Here is a 21,014-nt window from a genome sequence, read left to right on the forward strand (position 1 = left end):
TTGTTTTAATCCAATAATAATTTTTTAAATTATACTCTAAGTTCTGGGGTACATGTGCAGAACGTGCATGTTTGTTACATAAGTATACACGTGCCATGGTGGTTTGCTGCACCTATCAACCCATCATCTACATTAGGTACTTCTCCTAATGCTACCCCTCCCCTAACCCCCCACCCCCCAACAGGCCCTGGTGTGTGATGTTCCCCTCCTTGTGTGCATGTGTTCTCATTGTTCAACTCCCACTTATGATTGAGAAGATGCAGTGTCTGGTTTTCTGTTCTTGCATTAGTTTGTTGAGAATGATGGTTTCCAGCATCATCCATGTCCCTACAAAGGACATGAACTCATCCTTTTTCATGGCTGCATAGTATTCCATGGTATATATGTGCCACATTTTCTTTATCCAGTCTATCACTGATGGGCATTTGGGTTGGTTCCAAGTCTTTGCTATTGTGAACAGTGCCGCAATAAACATATGTGTGTATGTGTCTTTATAGTAGAATGATTTATAATCCTTTGGGTATACACCCAGTAATGGGATTGCTGGGTCAAATGGTATTTCTAGTTCTAGATCCTTGAGGAATCACCACACTGTCTTCCACAATGGTTGAACTAGTTTATAGTCCCACCAACAGTGTAAAAGTGTTCCTATTTCTCCACATCCTCTCCAGCATCTGTTGTTCCTTGACTTTTTAATGATCACCATTCTAACTGGCATGAGATGGTATCTGATTGTGGTTTTGATTTGCATTTCTCTAATAACCAGTGATGATGAGCTTTTTTTCATATGTTTGTTGGCTGCATAAATGTCTTCTTTTGAGAAGTGTCTGTTCATATCCTTCACCCACTTTTTGATGGGGTTGTTTTCTTGTAAATTTGTTTAAGTTCTTTGTAGATTCTGGATATTAACCCTTTGTCAGATGGGTAGATTGCAAAAATTTTCTCCCATTCTGTAGGTTGCCTGTTCACTCTGATGATAGTTTCTTTTACTGTGCAGAAGCTCTTTAGTTTAATCAGATCCGATTTCTCTATTCTGGCTTTTGTTGCCGTTGCTTTTGGTGTTTTAGTCATGAAGTCTTTGGCCATGCCAATGTCCTGAATGGTATTGCCTAGGTTTTCTTCTAGAGTTTTTATGATTTTAGATCTTATGTTTAAGTCTTTAATCCATCTTGAGTTAATTTTTGTATAAGGTGTAAGGAACGGATCCAGTTTCTGCTTTTGGCATATGGCTAGCCAGTTTTCCCAATACCATTTATTAAATTGGGAATCCTTTCCCTATTTCTTGTTTTTGTCAGATTTGTCAAAGATCAGATGGTTGTAGATATGTGGTGTTATTTCTGAGGCCTCTGTTCTGTTCCACTGGTCTATATATCTGTTTTGGTACAAGTACCATGATGTTTTTGTTACTGTAGCATTTTAGTATACTTTGAAGTCAGGTAGTGTGATGCCTCCAGCTTTGTTCTTTCTGCTTAAGATTGTCTTGGCTATGCAGGCTCTTTTTTTATTCCATATGAAATTGAAAGTAGTTTTTTCCAATTCTGTGAAGAAAGTCAATGGTAATTTGATCAGGATAGGATTAAATGTATAAATTACTTCGGGCAGTATGGCCATTTTCACGATATTGATTCTTCCTATCCATGAGCATGGAATGTTTTTCCATTTGTTTGTGTCCTCTCTTACTTCCTTGAGCAGTGGTTTGTAGTTCTCCTTCAAGAGGTCCTTTGCATCCCTTGTAAGTTGGATTCCTAGGTATTTTATTCTCTTTGTAGCAATTGTGAATGGGAGTTCACTCATGATTTGGCTCTCTGTTTGTCTGTCCTTGGTGTATAGGAAGCTTGTGATTTTTGCACATTGATTTTGTATCCTGAGACTTTGCTGAAGTTGCTTATCAGCTTAAGGAGATTTTGGTCTGAGATGATGGGGTTTTCTAAATATACAATCGTGTCATCTGCAAACAGAGACAATTTGACTTCCACTTTTCCTACTTGAATACCCTTTATTTCTTTCTTTTGCCTAATTGCCCTGGCCAGAACTTCCAACACTATGTTGAACAGGAGTGGGAGAGAGGGCATCCTTGTCTTGTGCCAGTTTTCAAAGGGAATGCTTCCAGTTTTTGCCCATTCAGTATGATATTGGCTGTGGGTTGGTCATAAATAGTTCTTATTATTTTGAGATATGTTCCATCAATGCCTAGTTTATTGAGAGTTTTTAGCATGAAGGGCTTTGAATTTTGTTGAAGGCCTCTTCTGCATCTGCTGAGGTAATCATGTGGTTTTTGTCATTGGTTCTGTTTATTTGATGGATTACATTTATTAATTTGCGTATGTTGAACCAGGCTTGCATCCCAGGGATGAAGCCTACTTGATCGTGGTGGATAAGCTTTTTGATGTGCTGCTGGATTCGGTTTGCCAGTATTTTATTGAGGATTTTTGCATCAATGTTCATCAAGGATATTGGCCTGAAATTTTCTTTTTTTGTTGTGTCTCTGCCAGGTTTTGGTATCAGGATGATGCTGGCCTCATAAAATGAGTTAGGGAGAAATCCCTTTTTTTTTTTTATTGTTTTGAAGAGTTTCAGAAGTAATGGTACCAGCTCCTCTTTGTACCTCTGGTAGAATTCGGCTGTGAATCTGTCTGGTCCTGGACTTTTTTTGGTTGTTAGGCTATTAATTGCTGCCTCAATTACAGAACTTGTTATTGGTCTATTCAGGGATTCAGCTTCTTCCTGGTTTAGTCTTGGGAGGGTTATGTGTCCAGAAATTTACCCATTTCTTCTAGATTTACTAGTTTATTTGCATAGAGGTGTTTATAGTATTCTCTGATGGTAGTTTTTATTTCTGTGGGATCGGTGGTAATATCCCCTTTACCATTTTTTATTGCATCTATTTGATTCTTCTCTCTTTTCATCTTTATTAGTCTGGCTAGTGGTCTATCTATTTTGTTGATCTTTTCAAAGAACCAGCTCCTGGATTCACTGATTTTTTGAAGGGTTTTTCATGTCTCTGTCTCCTTCGTTTCTGCTCTGATTTTACTATTCCTTGTCTTCTGCTAGCTTTTGAAATTCTTTGCCAATAGGGCAATATTTATAAAAATAGGCAGTGGGCTGGATTTGGCCTGCAGGTCATAGTTTACCAACTTTTGGTTAATATCATGAGTCATTAGGGAAATGCAAATTAAAACCACAGTGAAATATTACACATAAGAATGGCTGAAATTAAAGACTGCTAATCCCAAGTGTTAGGAAAAATGTAGTACATCTGGAATTCTCATACATTTTGAGTGTAAATTTTAAATGGTCTAACCACTTGGGAAAATGCTTGCCAGTTAGCTAATAACCTATTAATTTCATTCCTAGGTATTTACTCAGGAGAAATGAAGACACAAGTCTGTGCAAAAACTTGTGTGCAAATATTTAAAGCAGTGCCAAACTAGAAACAAACCCAAATGTCCATCAACAGTTGAACAGATAAACATTTATAGCTCATCCCTACAATGAGATATAGCTCAGCAATAAAACAGAACAAATTACCTACATACACAACATAGTTGAATCTTTTGTCTGGCATGCCGTTACGCTACTGTAGAACGGGCTATGACTTTCCTCATCTCCATAACCACCCTATACAGACTCTCCTGATGGAACGTCATTCAAGCATCTTACAGCACCTGCAGAATTAGTTTTAATAGGGTCTAATATTATTATTCACCACTCAACAAACATAAAGTTAGCAAGTCCTTTTCAGGAATTATTATGCTCTAAGAACGGACAATGCTAAGTTTCCAACGTAGTCTATGCTCTGCTTTGACAGCGGGTTACAAGTAGAAAACGTTCCAATGCCTTTATGGTCACATCAGCTTATGAAGGAGCTGTCAAGATGTCATGTCTCAAGTTTATGTATTAAGCAGGGCAGTCACTGTCAGAAGCTTCCAAAAATCATAGTATATGACATAGATTGTATAAAATTAAACTTTAACACTAAGATATACAAACTATAATCTTAAAAAAGAACAAGAGTAAGTCCTTTGTGGGAACATAGATGGAGCTGGAGGCCATTATCCTTGGTAAACGACCACAAGAACAGAAAACCAAATACTGCATGTTCTCACTTATAAGTGGGGGCTAAACGATGAGAACATATGGACACAAAGAGGGGAACAACAGACACTGATGCCTACTTGAAGAAGGAGGATGGGAGGAGGGAGAGGATCAGAAAAAATAACCATTGGGTACTAGGCTTAGTAGCTGGGTGACAAATTAATCTGTACAACAAACTCCTGTGACATGAGTTTCCCTATATAACAAACCTGCACATGTACCCCTGAACCTAAAAGTTAAAAAAAAAAAAAAACAAGCAAACATAGGGATTGGCAATAATTTAACATTTTCTTTAATTCTTAGGGAGTCGAAAAGGGATCACATAGCATGGGCTTTCTGTTCAAATGACTCTCCCTGTCCTGCCACCAGGAATCCAAGGAAAGGTATTAAAAGGAAAAAACCATGGAGTTTCAGTAATTTCCCTGTGACAATGAAGAGTCACTGTGAAGAGAGTGGCCAGAGACAATTATACAAGTATCTTCAGTTGTTCCTTATCCTTATATAGAAATGTGTAGTCTTGTGTGTTAGTCCGTAAAATGACTTTTTTCTTATCAAAGACAAGCTGAAAGTCAGTGATGCTAGTGGAAATTTTCATAACAAAAAACCATGGCAGCTTCAGCTAAATACTTTAAGGAGAATGAAAATTAAATGATGTTATCAATTAAGTAATATTAGACAGTATTAAAAGTGTTTTCACCAGTGCTGAAACAGCAAGACGCTTACATGACCTTCTATCAGAAGGAGAGTCTGTGTAAGGTGGTTGTAGAGATGAACAAAGTCATGGCCCCTCCTGCAGTGGTATGATGACATGAAAGAACAAAGTAGGTAGAAGGAATTAAATTGCTTTGGTGGTGGTGGACGTTGTTGGGGGGGCATGTGTGTGTGCATGCACATGTGCCTGTGCATGCATGTGTGTGTGCAGAATTGTAATTGGAATCACAGAATAATTGTTAGGCAAATCCTTTCTAAATTTAAAGTTCTTATATTCAAACTACCAATTCCATATATCTCATTTTATCCTGGCTCTCTGGATCTCCAGGCTGGAATCTTTTCTCAAAATCCCAGATTCTCCATCACTGTCTTCCCAACTCTTTGGGAATGGAGTTTTACTAGGTCCCAGTAGGGAATTTCTGAGTGCTTACAGAGAATTAGTTGGCAGTGAACATGTAGCTGCTCTAAAACATGTCTTCCAGAAAGAGGGATGTCGCTGACAGTTGTTCAGGTTATGCAGTGAAAAACTCATTCAAACATCTTTTTATCGTCTTTATCTATTTTATCTTTATTTATCTTTATCTATTTTATCATTTATCGAGAAACCTGCCCCAATAGTCATGTAGGTTCTTTCCTATTTTCCTTAAGCGTCAGCCGGCTTGAAAAATAAAGGGAGAGAGTATAAAAGAGAGAAATTTTAAAGCTGGGCGTCCGGAGAAGACATCACGTATCAGTAGGTTCTGTGATGCCCCCACAAGCCGCAAAGACCAGCAAGTTTTTATTAGGGATTTTCAAAAGGGGAGGGAGTGTGCGAATAGGTGTGGGTCACAGACATCAAGTACTTTACAAGGTAATAGAATATCACAAGGCAAATGGAGGCAGGGCAAGATCACAGAACCACAGGACCGGGGAGAAATTAAAATTGCTAATGAAGTTTTGGGCACCACTGTCATTGATAACATCTTATCAGGAGACACGGTTTTGAGAGCAACCGGTCTGACCAAAATTTATTAGGTGTGAATTTCCTCTTCCTAATAAGCCTGGGAGCACTATGGGAGACTGGGGTCTATTTCACCCCTAGAGTCTATAGACCATAGGAGATGACCACACCCAGGGGGGCCGTCTATAGGCCTATACCCCCAGGCGCATATTCTCTTTCCCAGGGATGTTCCTTGCTGAGAAAAAGAATTCAGCAATATTTCTCCCATTTGCTTTTGAAAGAAGAGAAATATGGCTCTGTTCCGCCCGGCTCACCGGTGGTCAGAGTTTAAGGTTATCTCTCTTATTCCCTGAACAATTGCTGTTATCCTGTTCTTTTTTCAAGGTGCCCAGATTTCATATTTGTTCAAACACACATGCTCTACAATTTGTACAGTTAATGCAATTATCACATGGTCCTGAGGCGACATACATCTTCCTCAGCTGACAGGATTATGAGATAAAAATAAAGACAGGCATAGGAAATCACAAGGGTACTGATTGGGGAAGTGATAAGTGTCCACGAAATCTTCACAATTTATGTTTAGAGATTGCAGTAAAGACAGGCATAAGAAATTATAAAAGTATTAATTTGGGGAACAAATAAATGTCCATGAAATCTTCACAATCCACGTTCTTCTGCCATGGCTTCAGCCGGTCCCTCCGTTTGGGATCCCTGACTTCCCGCAACAGTCATCTTTATTATGGCACCATTCAAACCATCTTTTACTTGTGACTATATACATTAGCCACATTCACAAAGGCCATGCAAAAATAGTTGCTACTTACACAAATGAAAGATTTGATAACGGTAACCAACCTACCATTCCGACCTTTCCTCATAGGCCTCAAGCCACCCCACCCATCCTGCCCTTTTCACTGCATGCCTTTCATTTTTATCTTCCCTGCCTCTTAATTCTGCTATTACTGGTAACTAGGGATACTAGCAGTAGGATGCCTGGTGCAGGCTAGATAGGAACTCAGCTACAAACACTTTGGACATGGTAATCCCTCATTTACAAAGGAAATTACTTCACTATATATATATATATATATATATATCTGATATGATGAGTCAGGAATTTAAATAAGAATATAGAGGAAAAGCAATTCTGGACTTTTGTAAATTAATAGCACACAGATTTAGAGGTGGACAGATGGCATCCCTATTTGTGTTCTATAAACACAAATCAGAAAATACAAGAAAAAATTCTGATTAAAATTATTAAAGCAAGATTTGTATAAATCTAAAGAATAATTACATTTAAAATAATGTGCAGAATAAAAGCTATGGTAAAAGTCCCATAAGCCACATAGATAGCTGCCTCAGTGCCAAGGAATGGGGGCTTTTTAAAAAAATCAAAACTTTACTTATACATGAACATATGTTAGCAAGAAGCTCAAATGACAGCATTTCATGATCTCTGCTCCAGGGCAAGCAGAACAGCATGTTCCCTCTCCAAGATGCCTTGTTGTAAGTCTGCCAGCTGGAAGACATGCTCCCACACGCAACATGTGTTCTCAGAGTTCAGGAAATTAAAAGTCTCAGTTCACCTGGAGCACTCCCTTCATAAAGCCACACCCAAGCAATACCCATAGATCCATAATTCCTAGGAGTCAATTAGTGAGCTTTTTATTAGGACATTTTCATCACCAAATACCCAGAAGATGGTTACTTTCAAATTTAGAAAGAAATGTCACTTTACAAAAAGTCCAAGGGGGAAAATCTTCACTTCCTAATGGGGCACTTTATATCTGTTTGCCCAGCTGTTTGCACAAATGAGTTCCAATTCAGCTAAAACCACCAGTTTCCACCTTGGTCAGAATTCCCAGTGCTCTGATTCCTCAGGCCAATACTTCACCGTCTGGTGAATTTGGATGACTGAATGAGACAGACTGAACTGCCAATGTGGACATTTCAGCACCAATTGGCAAGGCTAATAGTTTTACGAAAGGAGCAGTAACTACATTACTGACTTTGTAACCCAACCAACAGCCAAGTAGGAAAACTGCTTTTCAAAGACTACTTTCTAAGTCAACAGTCTCTCATTCTCAAGAAGACACCTCATTCTGAGACATACACAGGTGTCAATTGCACACATTCCCTCAATCTGATTATGCTAAAATTACTCTTTAAAGTTTGAAGTGCGCTGGGGTTTTTTTGGAAGGGGAAAGTGGGAGAGGCAACCTCACACAATCAATGATCATATATAGGTATTTGCTGTAAAGGAAGTGGGACAGTGACATGGTTAACTTCAACTGACCAAAAAAACTAAATAAAATTTATATTTACCTTGGGGCAAATATATTTTTACTTATCTGCTTTTTATTTTATTCCTTTCATTAACTACTGGGTAGTAGGCATTAGTGACACAAATTCGAATATGATATGTCTGATGGCAAAGACTGGACATTCTAGTACATTGGGTAGATGAATAAGTCAGTTGTTTCAGTGCAGCATGATTAGCAGAATTAGTAAAATAATGCTACAATTGAGGGATTCTGAACCTGATATAAAAGGGGTGGAAGAAAGAATATATATAGAAAACGTCCCTTTAGTTTTGTTTAATTAGTCACAAAAGTAGTTTTTATCCCATGAGGATAGATATACCAAAAGCAGGTAGGGAAGAAAGGAGAAAAATACAAGGTGTCAAAGTTTATTTTGTAATACTTTTTCTGTACCACTTTGGAAAAATGGTAGATTCTTAGTCATTATTGTTTTTTAATACATAGAAAAGTAACCCAATAGGCTAAGGAATTTAACAAGACTCATTTCCCTTCTTTTTGTTCTTTGCTTATTTTCATGAAAATTCATGGAGATGATTTGCTTACATTCTGTTGCCCTTTAAAGTAAGAAGTGGTAGTATTAAGTGCTCTTGATGGAAGATGGGCTAGACTCAATTCCAGGGTTCTGAAAGTATGGTCTCCAGATTAGACAATCAACATCATCTGGGAACTTGTGAGACCCCATCCCAGACCTATTGAATTAGAAACTCTGGGGGCAGCAATCTGTATTTCGACAAGCTGTATGGATATTCTGGTGAATACTCAAGTTTGAGAGCCATTAGTCTTTTAAAATTCAGTGCATTGACAATAAAATTAATGGGCCCAATGTCATTTGAAAGACATTTACAGATATTCAATACGGTATGGAGAAAAGAAACTTCACTCAAAACTCTGTTAAATTTCCTATCATGAGGCTTTTACACATATTTTGGTCTGTGAACAAATTCTGTTAATTAGGGTTTCTGAGAACTATTTCTGGAGACACATAAGGTAAAATGTTATGTTTGGAATACTACTAACTTCTGAATGTCAGTTATGTGTCTTTAAATCTAACCAATATATTTAGAGATTTAAAATCGAAGATGAGTTATTTTCCAAATTTTATTATAAAACATTTTAAACATACAAAAACTTGAATTGTGTAGAGCATATCCATAAGGCAGCAACCAAAAGTCAATGATTCCTGTCTTACTCATTTATCATATACATTTCCGTCTCTCCATCCCTCTGTCCATCATTCAATCCATCTTAATTTTTAATTAATTTCCATGTCAACTGAATTTCAGTACTCTTCACCCCAAACACTTCAGTATGCATGCCATTAACTAAAGTTTAATATTTATTTATATTTTTCTTTTGAGATAAAATTTAGGTACAATGAAATACATAAATCTTAACTATACATTACTGTTTTCCCCTAATGCCATACATCTGTGTAACCCAAACCTTTATTAAGATTTATAATATCATCATCAACCTAGAAAATTTCCTCATGCCCCTTCCCAGTTCATTCCCACCACATCCTCCCAGGGACTATTGTTCTTAATTTTACTATCATAGATTAGTTTGCCTGTTCTAGACTCTTCGATTAAATAAAATCACACAGTATGTAGTCTTTCATGTAAGGTCTCTTGCACTTAAAATGTCTTGATGATATATCAGTTTTGTTGCATGCATCAGTAGCTTTTTGTTGTTATTGTCACAGTAGTATTCAGATAGTTATTAAAGCCAACATTTTTACATCTTCCAGTTGTCTTCATAATCAGCCTCTTTTGATTGTACTATTTTTAAAATGTTGATTATATGATGATAAAATTTTTTCCAAGAAAAAGTGAAATTATATATGTATATTTTTAATTTTCCAGATTATTTACTTATAATGCTATTTACCAGGGAAACAAAACTATCAACTCTTCTATTTATAATAGACAATTACTACACTTAACTAACTTCTTAGTAGTAAGTGCAGATAAAACCATATAATGACTTCATCTTCACTGAAAAGCTAAATACTGGACACTGATACTCAAGGTCTCTGACACCTTTCCCTCTCACTCCCAGCTGAGAGAATGCCAGGCATGAGCCTCTTTTGACAATTAAGTGTAATATTGACTTTCTTATGTCAAAGAATGATTTTCATGAAGATGAAAGTAGATAAGTTTAACTGTTTTTAATTTTTAAAAATCCTGTCCTTACAATTTTCAGAGTGATCAGGTATCAAAAAATAGAAAATATATCATTTAAATTAATATTACTCTGAGTAATTTTCCGAAAGGACTCATACTTCTTTTTCTTTTCTTCTCTTGATAACTCCAGTTTGGGCACTCATTAAATTCCATTGGCCAAATAGAGGTTAAGTTTAATCAGAGTGATTATTTACAGGACAAAGCAGAAAATGTTACTTCTACCAATACTAAAACATCCTGCATGTACAAGATTACATATTTCTATTGCAAAACACTGTTCCAGGGAGCAAATTGAAAATACTCTTGATAAAAAATGAAAATCTTGCCATCTTGTAAAAACATTGTCAAAAAATCACACAGCTTTCTTAAATAAATCTGATTTTTTAAAGTTTTACAAATAAAAAACATGAGATGAAACTGGAACCAATGGTTTTATCCGCCATCTTTGCTTAGACATTTGGCATCTTCATGAATTGTTTGTAATTTGTTTAGTTCATAAATACCCAGTACTGATGGTATATACTTGTTCATTTGGAGATTTCACAGCATCAAAAGTCTTCTAAAGACTGCAGGGAAATGGTTAAACTTATCCTGAGAATATGGCCAAGTGGCCTCATATACTAAGGCTGAGTGGCCATGAGATGTCAGGAGGCTCTAAGAAAGGCCATTTGCTCTCAACTCCACTGTGGGCATCTCATATTATTAATAACATGTTGTGGAAGAAGCAGGAGGGGTTCTGAGATCAACTTGGCTTTTAATTGTGTTTGACTTTAGGTCGGCTGTCCTCTCTAAGCCTCATTTTTCTCCTCTGTAAAATATTTTGAGGAATCTCAAATTCATTCTCAATCTAATACTCAAAAGTGTCTCTAACATCTCATCCAGAAAAAATACTATCTTCCTACTAAAGTGCAAGAAAATCCAAATAAATCAGAAAATAATTTTTTAAGGAAACACTAATAATTTCCAGATAATTTTTTCACAGGTCTCCCCAATTGTACTTCAAATATAAAAAAAAAGGAAGAAATAATTTCACAAGCATATGGAAGAAATATATGTGACTGTCACATATAATTTTTAACAGCTCTAGTGAGATATAATTCATATATCATAAAATTCTCCCATTGTAAGTATACAGCTCAATGATTTTATAGCTCAAACTCACAGAAGTTGCTAAATTTATGTAATTTACTAAATCTATCATAATCCATATTCAGAACATTTCCATTACTCTAAAACATTCCATTTTACCCATTAATAGTAAATCTCTCTGTTCCCACCCTTAGCTCTAGGCAACCACTGGTCTACTTTCTGCTTTTCTGGTAATTAAATATAAATGGACTTACATGACATGTTCTCTTCGCACCTGGCTTCTTTCACTCAGCATCATTTTTATGAGACTCATCCATCCATGCTGTATCACTAGTTCAGTCCTTTTATTTGCTAAATAGAATTTTATGACTATATTACATTTTATTTATTCAATCCAAATATTCATCAAATATTTGGATTGTTTCCAGTTTTAGCTATGAATAGTGCTGCTATAAAATTTCATGTACAAGTCTTTGTGTGAACATATATTTTTAGTTTTGGGAGGTAAATATGTAGGTGTAAAATTGTTCAGTCATATGGTAAGTTTATGCATAATTTATTAAGAAACTCCCAAACTTTTCCAGTTTTATATTAATTGCTAAGATTGTGAATATTTCTCTTGCTTGAGGACCACTCCAAATTGTGATCCTCCAGAAAATGAGCTGTCTTGTTTTATCAATGTCACTAAATATACGTTAGATAATAAAATTAATTATTTTAAGCCCTGGGATTTCTATCTTTAGTCATTAAGGAAGATGAGATTGGCCGAGCATGGTGGCTCATGCCTGCAATCCCAGCACTTTGGGAGGACAAGGTGGGCAGATCACCTGAGGTCAGGCATTCGAGACCAGCCTGGGCAACATGGTGAAACCCTGTCTCTACTAAAAATGCAAAAATTAGTCAAGCATAGTGACATGCGCCTGTAATCACAGCTACTCAGGAAGCTGAGGCAGGAGAATTGCTTGAACCTGGGAGGCAGAGGCTGAGGTGAGCCAAGATCATGCCACACACTCCAGCTTGGGTGACAGAGCAAGACTCTATCTCAAAAAAAAAAAAAAAAAAAAATGAGATCACTTATTTTGTTATAATAATTATTGTGATTCCAAATTTATCCAGAAAACAAGAAATACACTTTTTGCAAAACAATACAATGACCATTGACATTGTTCGAAATGAGTTTGAAGGCTGGGTGTGGTGGCTCACACCTGTAATTCCAGCACTTTGGGAGGCCAAGGTGGGCAGATCACCAGAGATCGGGAGTTTGAGACCAGCCTGACCAACATGGAGAAACCCTATCTCTACTAAAAATACCAAATTAACTGGGCGTGGTGGTGCATGCCTGTAATCTCAGCTACTTGGGAGGCTGAGGCAGGAGAATCACTTGAACCCAGGAGGCAGAGGTTGCGGTGAGCCCAGATCGTGCCATTGCACTCCAGCCTGGGCAACAAGAGCGAAACTCCGTTTCAAAAAAAAAAAAAAAAAAGAAATGAGTTTGAATTTGAAGCAGAATAAATTACTGAGTTGTCTTTCAATCTCCAGTCATTCCAGTTTTAAGAATAGTTTAGGCTATACTAATTATGTGAATATTTGTTCACCATGAAATTAATCAGTCCTGAAGACATTAACTTTATTTGTACTTAAAATTAAAATGAAATTACGTGTACATTTTGCCTTGTAACCAAATGCTTCAGTTGGGTTTTTCTATGAAAATAAATAGCTATCTTTCCTGACTAGGGATTTATTACTATTTTGACAATATTTGTCATTTTTACGGTAATAATTAAAACATTTTGAGTGTCTAAAATGTTTTTCAATATTAATAAAATATTGAAATTTTGAATTATGCACATACCTGATATATCTCATTAATAACATCTCTGATGGTTTGCTATTAATGTCGTATTTGAGCTTTACTAGGTGAGAAAAAGAAAGTCAAAGTGGCTTGGCATCATTGCCTACTAGGCTGACATTATTAAAATTTCCTCATCTAGTGGGTGTGGCCCAAGCTTAAGACTAGGTGCTTAAAATAGAATTTTATAACATTTAGCCAATGTTCGCAAAATCTAACTGAATGAATCCATTTGAAAAAAAATCTTCCTGACTTTAAATTGCAGAAATAAGAAGGAAGGCTGTCTCACAACTTTTTATCAGGCAAATTTTTTTTTCTTGTATTTTAAACCTAGGAGCTACAATGAATTTCCCCACTTCACTCAAAACTCCGAACTTGGAAGTGAAGAGATGTGATTGTCCTTTGAGTAGTCCAAATACTGCCTATGGGGAATTGTTCCTTAGACACTGCAAATATGAATATAGTAATTCCCACTGGTTATACTATTCCCCAGTGTGAAATAAATTAATTTAAATGGTAAGAAAGAGAGGCCAGGAGACAGAATAAGGGAATGGAGTAAGTTGAAGTTGAGATAGTAAACTGTTAGGTAACAAAAACTATGAAGCTGAGAAAAAAAAGATAAAGAGTGATGGATAAGGCAATTTATTGGTAGCAGGAAATAGACCCAAGAGAACACTAGAGGGAAAATCAAAGATTGTGGGACTGAGGTGCCCAAACCTTCAATAGCTCCATAACTGCTGTGATCTGAAGAGGTAACACATTTAATGAATGGGTAGGAATGAGTCAGCCATCGTTTAAGTGTGCATATTGGGTGAAGAGGGAGGGCAGGAACAGCATTCTCAGACATAAGGAATAGCATGAGCAAAGGTGCTGAGGGAGGAAGTAGATGATGGATTTAAAGATCCTAAACAAAGTCAGTCTGGTAGGATATAATGGGTTAAGGAGTATGCAGGGAAGCTATAGAGGACAGGGGGTCAGATCATGCAGGGCCCTGGTAGAATACATTAAAATATGTGTTAGAAGCAAAGCTAAATTGCTTTTCCCTATGAAGCTACACACAAGCCAAACTTCTCAGAAATGAATAATACAAAATTCAAATCTTAGATGATTGAAAATAAGTCCACATGGTAGAAAAGTTGCCTCACAAGTTCTTAGCAACAAGCAGCTCAAATGCTCAGAACAAGATTTGATTTCAGTAGAAAAAAATGCTATTTTTAAAATGAAAAGTGCCAAACATATTTTACAACTAGATTATAGTTTAAATGGAATTCGATCCATACAAGTCCTTACTGCAAACAGAATGTGTTACTAAAATCAGTTGTTATTAATTCTGTTTTTAGCCAAAAGCTTGATGAAAACAAAGCAATTGCAGTTTAATTGCCGCAATTGGCAGAGACAGCCTGAGAATTAAACGGCTTACAACTTACTATATGAATACTTCTGTCTTTCCCAAATCACTCATTTCACTTCCCTCCCAGGCTGGTGGCACATTTTCATCTCCCTTTCCTCTACCCCAATAATAGTCCCTGCATTCACTTTTTAACTTAAAAAATTATACAAATAATACTGGTTGAGTATCCTTTATCCTAAATGTTTGGGACCAGACATTTTACAAATTTCAGAATTTTTTAGGATTTTGGAATATTTGCATTATACTGGTTGAGCATCACAAATCCAAACATTCAAAATCCAAAATGCTCTAATGAGCATTTCCTTTGAGCATTTGGGATACTCAACTTGTACACATTCATTTTAATAAGAAATTTAAGAGAGTTGGAAAAGAGAATATTTTTAAAAAATTATTCATTTAATATGCAGATAAATCTTCTGTAAACATTTTTATATGTTCTTCCAGATAGTTTTTCCTGGGAATAATACATTACAGTCTGCAAAAATAAGGTTATACTCCAAGTGCTGTTCCATAACCTGCATTTTCTTCAATAAAAATATAGCTTTATATCTTTATTTTTAATGACACTACTGTCTTTCAATTAATTCATTGGGAATTTTCTTTGATAGTAGGTAAACTGACCCTATATCATCTCAGTGAGTTGGCACAGTTTAACGTTCATCTCAATAAATTCACAATTGAAGTTTTTATTTATTTATTTATTGTTGAGACAGACCCTCGCTCTGTCACAGGCTGGAGTGCAGTGGTGCGATCTTGGCTCACTGCAGCTTCTGCCTTACAGGCTCAAGCAATTCTCGTGCCTCAGTCTCCCAAGTAGCTAGGACTACAGGTGTACAACACCATGCATGGCTCTTTGTTGTTGTCGTTGTTATTTTTAGTAGAAATGGAGTTTCGCCACGTTGATCAGGCTGGTCTCGGACACTTGGCCTCAAGGGATCTGCCCACCTTGGCCTCAAAAGTTGCTGGGATTACAGGCATGAGCCACCTTGCCTGGCCAACAATTGAATTTATTTTGGTGAAATTTGGTATTCGTTTTTGGGATAAGGTATTGATCTTATAAAGTTCGAGCTCAGTTTTTTAAAATCACATTTGAGATCTGTTACATTGAATCCATATTACAATTAGATAAGCTCATTGTATTGTTTGTGAGATTATTGCTAAAATTTTTGGCTATGGAAGCACTGATATTTCCATGATCTTGAGATTCCTCATCTGATCCTGTAAGGAGTGGCGTTTTGAAGGAGGACTGTATAGTGGAACATAATGGGCCACACACAGGGTTTGGAGTTGGAAAACCTGTGTTCAAGTCCCAAATTAAACCCACAATTGCCCTTTTGTTCAACTGTTATATGGATAATTTACTTACTATCCAAATGTCACCTTTTCTCCTGTAAAGTAGTATTAATCATAGAACTCTCTCAGAATTGATGGGAAGATTAAGTAAAACAGATTGTGAAAAGCAGTTCCTGAACTGTGCAGCTCAGTAAGGGTTGTTTTTGATCTGACTTTATCCTTGGGTTCTTTTTCATTTCAGTGTACTTTGAGTTTTTAACATTCCTTGTCTTCCAACCAAAAATTCATTCTATATAGATGCTGTTTATATGCAGACTATAAGCTATATAAGGATACTGTCCCTAGCACGGTGCCTGGCAGAGAAAGGATATTCAATTAATATGTTTTGAATGAATGAACAAACACATACAATAGTTTTTTAAAATGGAAAATATTATGCTTGATAGGAATTAATACTATAATAAACAAATGAGTCTCTTCAAATAAACTGTACTGTACTGGAGGATGTAGACTCGTAAGTTATTACTCAATGCACTCAACAAATTCTACATAGAGGAGGGACCCGCATGCAGAGGTAATTCAGAGGAGCACTGACTAGTTAGAAGTGGGTGAGTCAGGAATGGTATCACAGAAGAAGTGGCATCTGATCTGGGTCTTGAATGTCAAGAAGGACTTGTCCAGAGAACAGGAAGAAGGAAATTTCAGACTGAGGAAAAGTAAAGATGAAGGTCGAGGTGTTGATATCTGTGATAATTCATTCTACATGATATTATATAAGGTGTAGACTATCAACATCTCTTGCTGGTCAAACACTCTTTTCATCTACTCTCTTTTAAAAATTAATATAAGATTACAAATATCTAACGGCATTTCATATCATTTCCACAAGGAAATCTTTCTTCTGAGTGGAGAGTTATTTCTAAGGGCTCTAATCATCATATGCATGTACTTGATCTCTGTGGTGTCCATCCTCGTCCAGGCATCTCATACTAGTCATTCACAGTAATGGGACAACCTGTTTTATGGGGCTGAGGCCACGTGCCCAGGGAACATTACATTAATCCCAGCACACTAAAGTCAACTGAGGATAAGATGCGCCCAAAACCTCTCAAAAGAACAATGTGGACTAATTCTTAACATTCATCTGCCACACTAACTGTTCACCGGAGAGTAACAAAATATCTATTATTTCCCACACCAGCATTAGAATAATTTCAATGATTTTAATGATTCTAAAAATGTCTGAGACAAGTCTAGTGCAGACTGGAGAATCCCATGTTTCAGACATTGGTCTGAAGTTCTCATTTCCCATAACTTCTCTCTAGCACTGCAGACCTCTGACCACCCTAATGCATCTGCCCTCACATGTGTATGCACGTGTGTGAGCACCCTTTGCCCCACCTCCCCCTACATCTTGATTTTACTCTGTGACACAGTGGTATCCTAATTCTCATTTTCCATGAAATTTCCATCTCTCTCCCTTACTTCTATTCCTCCTCTGGCCCTCATAACATGGCAATTCACAAAGTTTCTGTCTTTTGCTCCTTTAGAGAACTGCTTTACAATTAAGGCTTCAATCATAACTTAGCTGCTAACTAGTAAGTAGCTTAGCTAATTCTGATATCTGAACCTCTATTTCTGGATACTTATTTGGTTCCAGTCCTACAAGCTTTGTGAACCACTGACACTTTTGTTGATGCGATCAGGCTCCAACCATCATTATCTTCCTCAAAACCAGTTTACTTCTCTACCATCCATGATGTGTCACAGTCCTAGGCACCCAAGTCACACTTGAGGAGTCAGGTTTTATATACACCTTGCTCCAAAACCTGCATAAAACATGGAGAAGTCCAAATGCAAGGATGCCTATGACTTTGCTTCATTACCATCCTGAGAACTTGGAGCAGTGGTTCTCTTCTGAAAGGCTAAACTTCTAATTAAAGAGTGAGTTTTCTTCTTTTCCTTCTCCTTGACCACTTTGGTGCAGGTCATCTTGAGCCCAAAATTTTATTATAATAGAAGACATTCTTAAGGACAAACCATATGTAGGTTATGGTTTCATTTAAATTACTTGCAATGAGTTGTAAATAAGTCAGTGTTTTCCAGCAATTCCTATCTCACCTTCTTTCTTAGCCCCACCCAACAAGATCACTGTTTATTAACTCTAGTTCACCCCATTTGTACACAGTTGAATAAAATCCCAGCTCCTCCTGCTAATATTCTGATCTCTAAGGGGAAAAGGCATTTTTATCTCTTGTCTACAAATAATTCCTTAAATTTTGGCCAAAACTATCTCCCTTCCAGATCAATTCATCTCAAGAAACATTTTAAGTTCACAATACATACTGTACAACATAGTGACTATAGTTAATAACAATATAGTTAATAACAATTCAAGTATACTTGAAAATTGCTAAAAGTAGATTTTAAGATACAAAAAATGTCATGTGAAGCAATTAGCTTAGTGAATTAGCTTGATTTAGCCATTCTACAATGTATACATATTTCAAAACATCATGTTGTATGCCATAAACATATATGATTTTTGTTAATTAAAAATAAATAATAAGAAAATGATGTTCGCCTTGTATATGTACTATATACTGCATCTTTTGTACTAGAGAAAAATTAAACACTCTAATTGTAATTTGGTATAAAAATACCATGGAATATGCTATTTGATCTATTAATATGTACACAAAACATTTAGATTTCATTTAATTAAAAGAAGCAAATAGGTATTTTATAATTTAAGAAAATTGTGCTGGCTTCGGCAGCACATATACTAAAGTTGGATGTATACAGAGATGGTTAGCATGGCTCTTGCGCAAGGATGACACACAAATTCGTGAAGTGTTCCATATTTTCATAAACAAAAAAATAGAATTGTAAATAAGACACATTAAAAAAAGAAAAGTATCTTTAGGAAGAGGCCCATCAGCAAAGCACTAAGACACTGAGGACATAAATGCAAAACCATCTCAACTTGGAATTGCTTGTTTCTCTTTTATGTATTCTAGATGAAGTTGCTATACCATCTTTCCTTTTATTTCTATAAAATTCCGCCTAGCTCCCCTGAGCTGTTTACTTGCTCTATTTTATCCACTCTTTGACTCTCTCTTTGCATTTCTAGCTTCTAAAACTTCATCCTGCATCCTCTTGATGTCATCTTTGATTCTTTTCACTTTTCGAATATACTTCTTTCAAACCCATGTAGGATGGGCTCATTCATTTTTGGGTAAATGCATTTCTGGGCTTCAAACACTAGGCAATTTTGTCTCCTGTGCCTACATAATATCCAAAGGCTTGGCCTGAAAAGACCAGCCAGTCTTCCATTTTTATAATTACCAACCTCATTACCTTTCCAATCCACCCTTCCCACTATTTCCGGGTTAATCACTGTGCAATACTACTTTGTTACGTTATCTCTTTCCTCTGCCCCTGCTGGACAAAAACAGCACGTGACTCCTTAATGCTCACAGAATAAAGGTCAGAATAAGGCTATACTCATAAATGAAGAAAAAATAGACTATCACAAAATAATGTCATAGGCACAGGCTAAATAGCGTGTATGCAAAAATGAGTAAGATACTATATCACACATCAGTAGTGAGGGATACTGATCTCCAGGAGTTAACTCTGACACACGATAAGAGCTATATGCAAAAAATTACATTTGAAAAGGAAAATAAGGATTTTTCTGAGGCATGTAAGAAGATACTGTTAGGAACACTTCTCGGAGAAAGAAATACTATTTTTTTTTTTACCTCAAAGAGATTACCAGACACAGAGACGATTGTCATACAAAGCAATGCTTTACATTTCTTGAATTTTGAGGGAGTGGATATTATTCTCTAGGCAAAGGTTCATGGAGAAGGTGAGACTTCAGCTTAGCTTTGAAAATAAGAGTCAAATAAAAGGCAGGACTTGAAAGAATGTTCCAGGTAAAAAATGGTAGTAGCAAGAAGCTCATGTTGAACTGCAAACCCTGAACAAAATTTAAAAAAGCAAATAGACCAGTTTGATTAAAAAGAAAGGATCATGCTCATAGATACTTGGAAACTCAGAGTTGGGAGAAACTTAAAATTAATTGTAACTATTCTCCCTCCCTCTTGGGGCCAGACTGTAGATTAGCTCTTAGGATGAACTGTCTTTCTCACTCCCAAACACTAGTACGTGTAACAAAGATCCAGATACAGTGACCTCTAGGCATTATATTTCTGGTGCTCATCAGAACATTTCCTCTCAAACACAGCATTCAGAAATATACATGAGATATTTACCTTTTAATTATTATTAATTTATCTTTTAATTATTTAGAAATAATTCAATGGTCATATGAAAGACTTATTGCTATTTTCTAATGTGGCATAATAACCCAAAACTTGGAATCAGCAATACAAACAGGAAGCATTAACTTCAGACCAAAAAGACAACAACTCCAATTTTTTCTTTTGGTAAAATTATAAACAAGGACAAAGAAGGCTGGGAATCATGAAATCTTGGAATTACCCTTTGGATAGAATTTCACTGGCTCACTATCAGTCACGAAATCCCTTCTAATCAATTTAAAGCTTATTTTCACGTACATTCCCTTCCTTCAGTACATTTATTTTTAAAATAGCCGTTCTCTGGCAGCCTTTCCTCATTCCTTATCCATTTCCTCTATCCTTTGCTGTTATAATTTATTTAAATAAATAAAGTAGCAATAAACTGACTATGTTAAGAATGACAGGTACTTTACAATATAAGTCTCAGCCATGCCCTTCAAAAACAGGTGGAATGAGACCAACCTAGATCCAAACAGTTCCACAGACCTTTACATCACACATGGATGATCTTGGTAGATAATCTTAGCGTGAAAATCTTGTTTGAGTGGCAATGGATTAGTCCATCTGCATTATTACTAATGGGGTGGTGAAACCTTTTCCTCTACAATTCTGGGCCCCAACTAAGGCACCAGATAAACTGTCACATAGATCCACAAGACATAAAAGCATACATGGAAAATGCCTATTAGCAGCTCTCATAATTATCAAGAAACAGCATGTTACCACCAAGCCCAGGGCAAAAGTAAACGTGTTTATCATCCCTTTAATGTTTTAAATTTTGTCTT

The 21,014-nt window shown here is 36.3% G+C and overlaps 1 protein-coding gene and 1 non-coding gene across 8 annotated transcripts in view; one reads left to right on the forward strand and one right to left on the reverse strand.

Annotated features, from left to right (window-relative positions):
* ABI3BP (ABI family member 3 binding protein) overlaps positions 1 to 21,014 on the reverse strand; it is a 244,470-nt gene that overhangs the window by 184,890 nt on the left and 38,566 nt on the right. The gene's annotated exons all lie outside the window — the stretch shown is intronic.
* On the forward strand, positions 18,660 to 18,766 carry LOC112439357 (U6 spliceosomal RNA). Its single transcript, XR_003027655.1, has one exon. It is a non-coding gene; the product is annotated as a U6 spliceosomal RNA (small nuclear RNA).

This window comes from Pan paniscus, chromosome 2, assembly GCF_029289425.2.
Source record: "Pan paniscus chromosome 2, NHGRI_mPanPan1-v2.0_pri, whole genome shotgun sequence".
Lineage (NCBI taxonomy): Eukaryota > Metazoa > Chordata > Mammalia > Primates > Hominidae > Pan > Pan paniscus.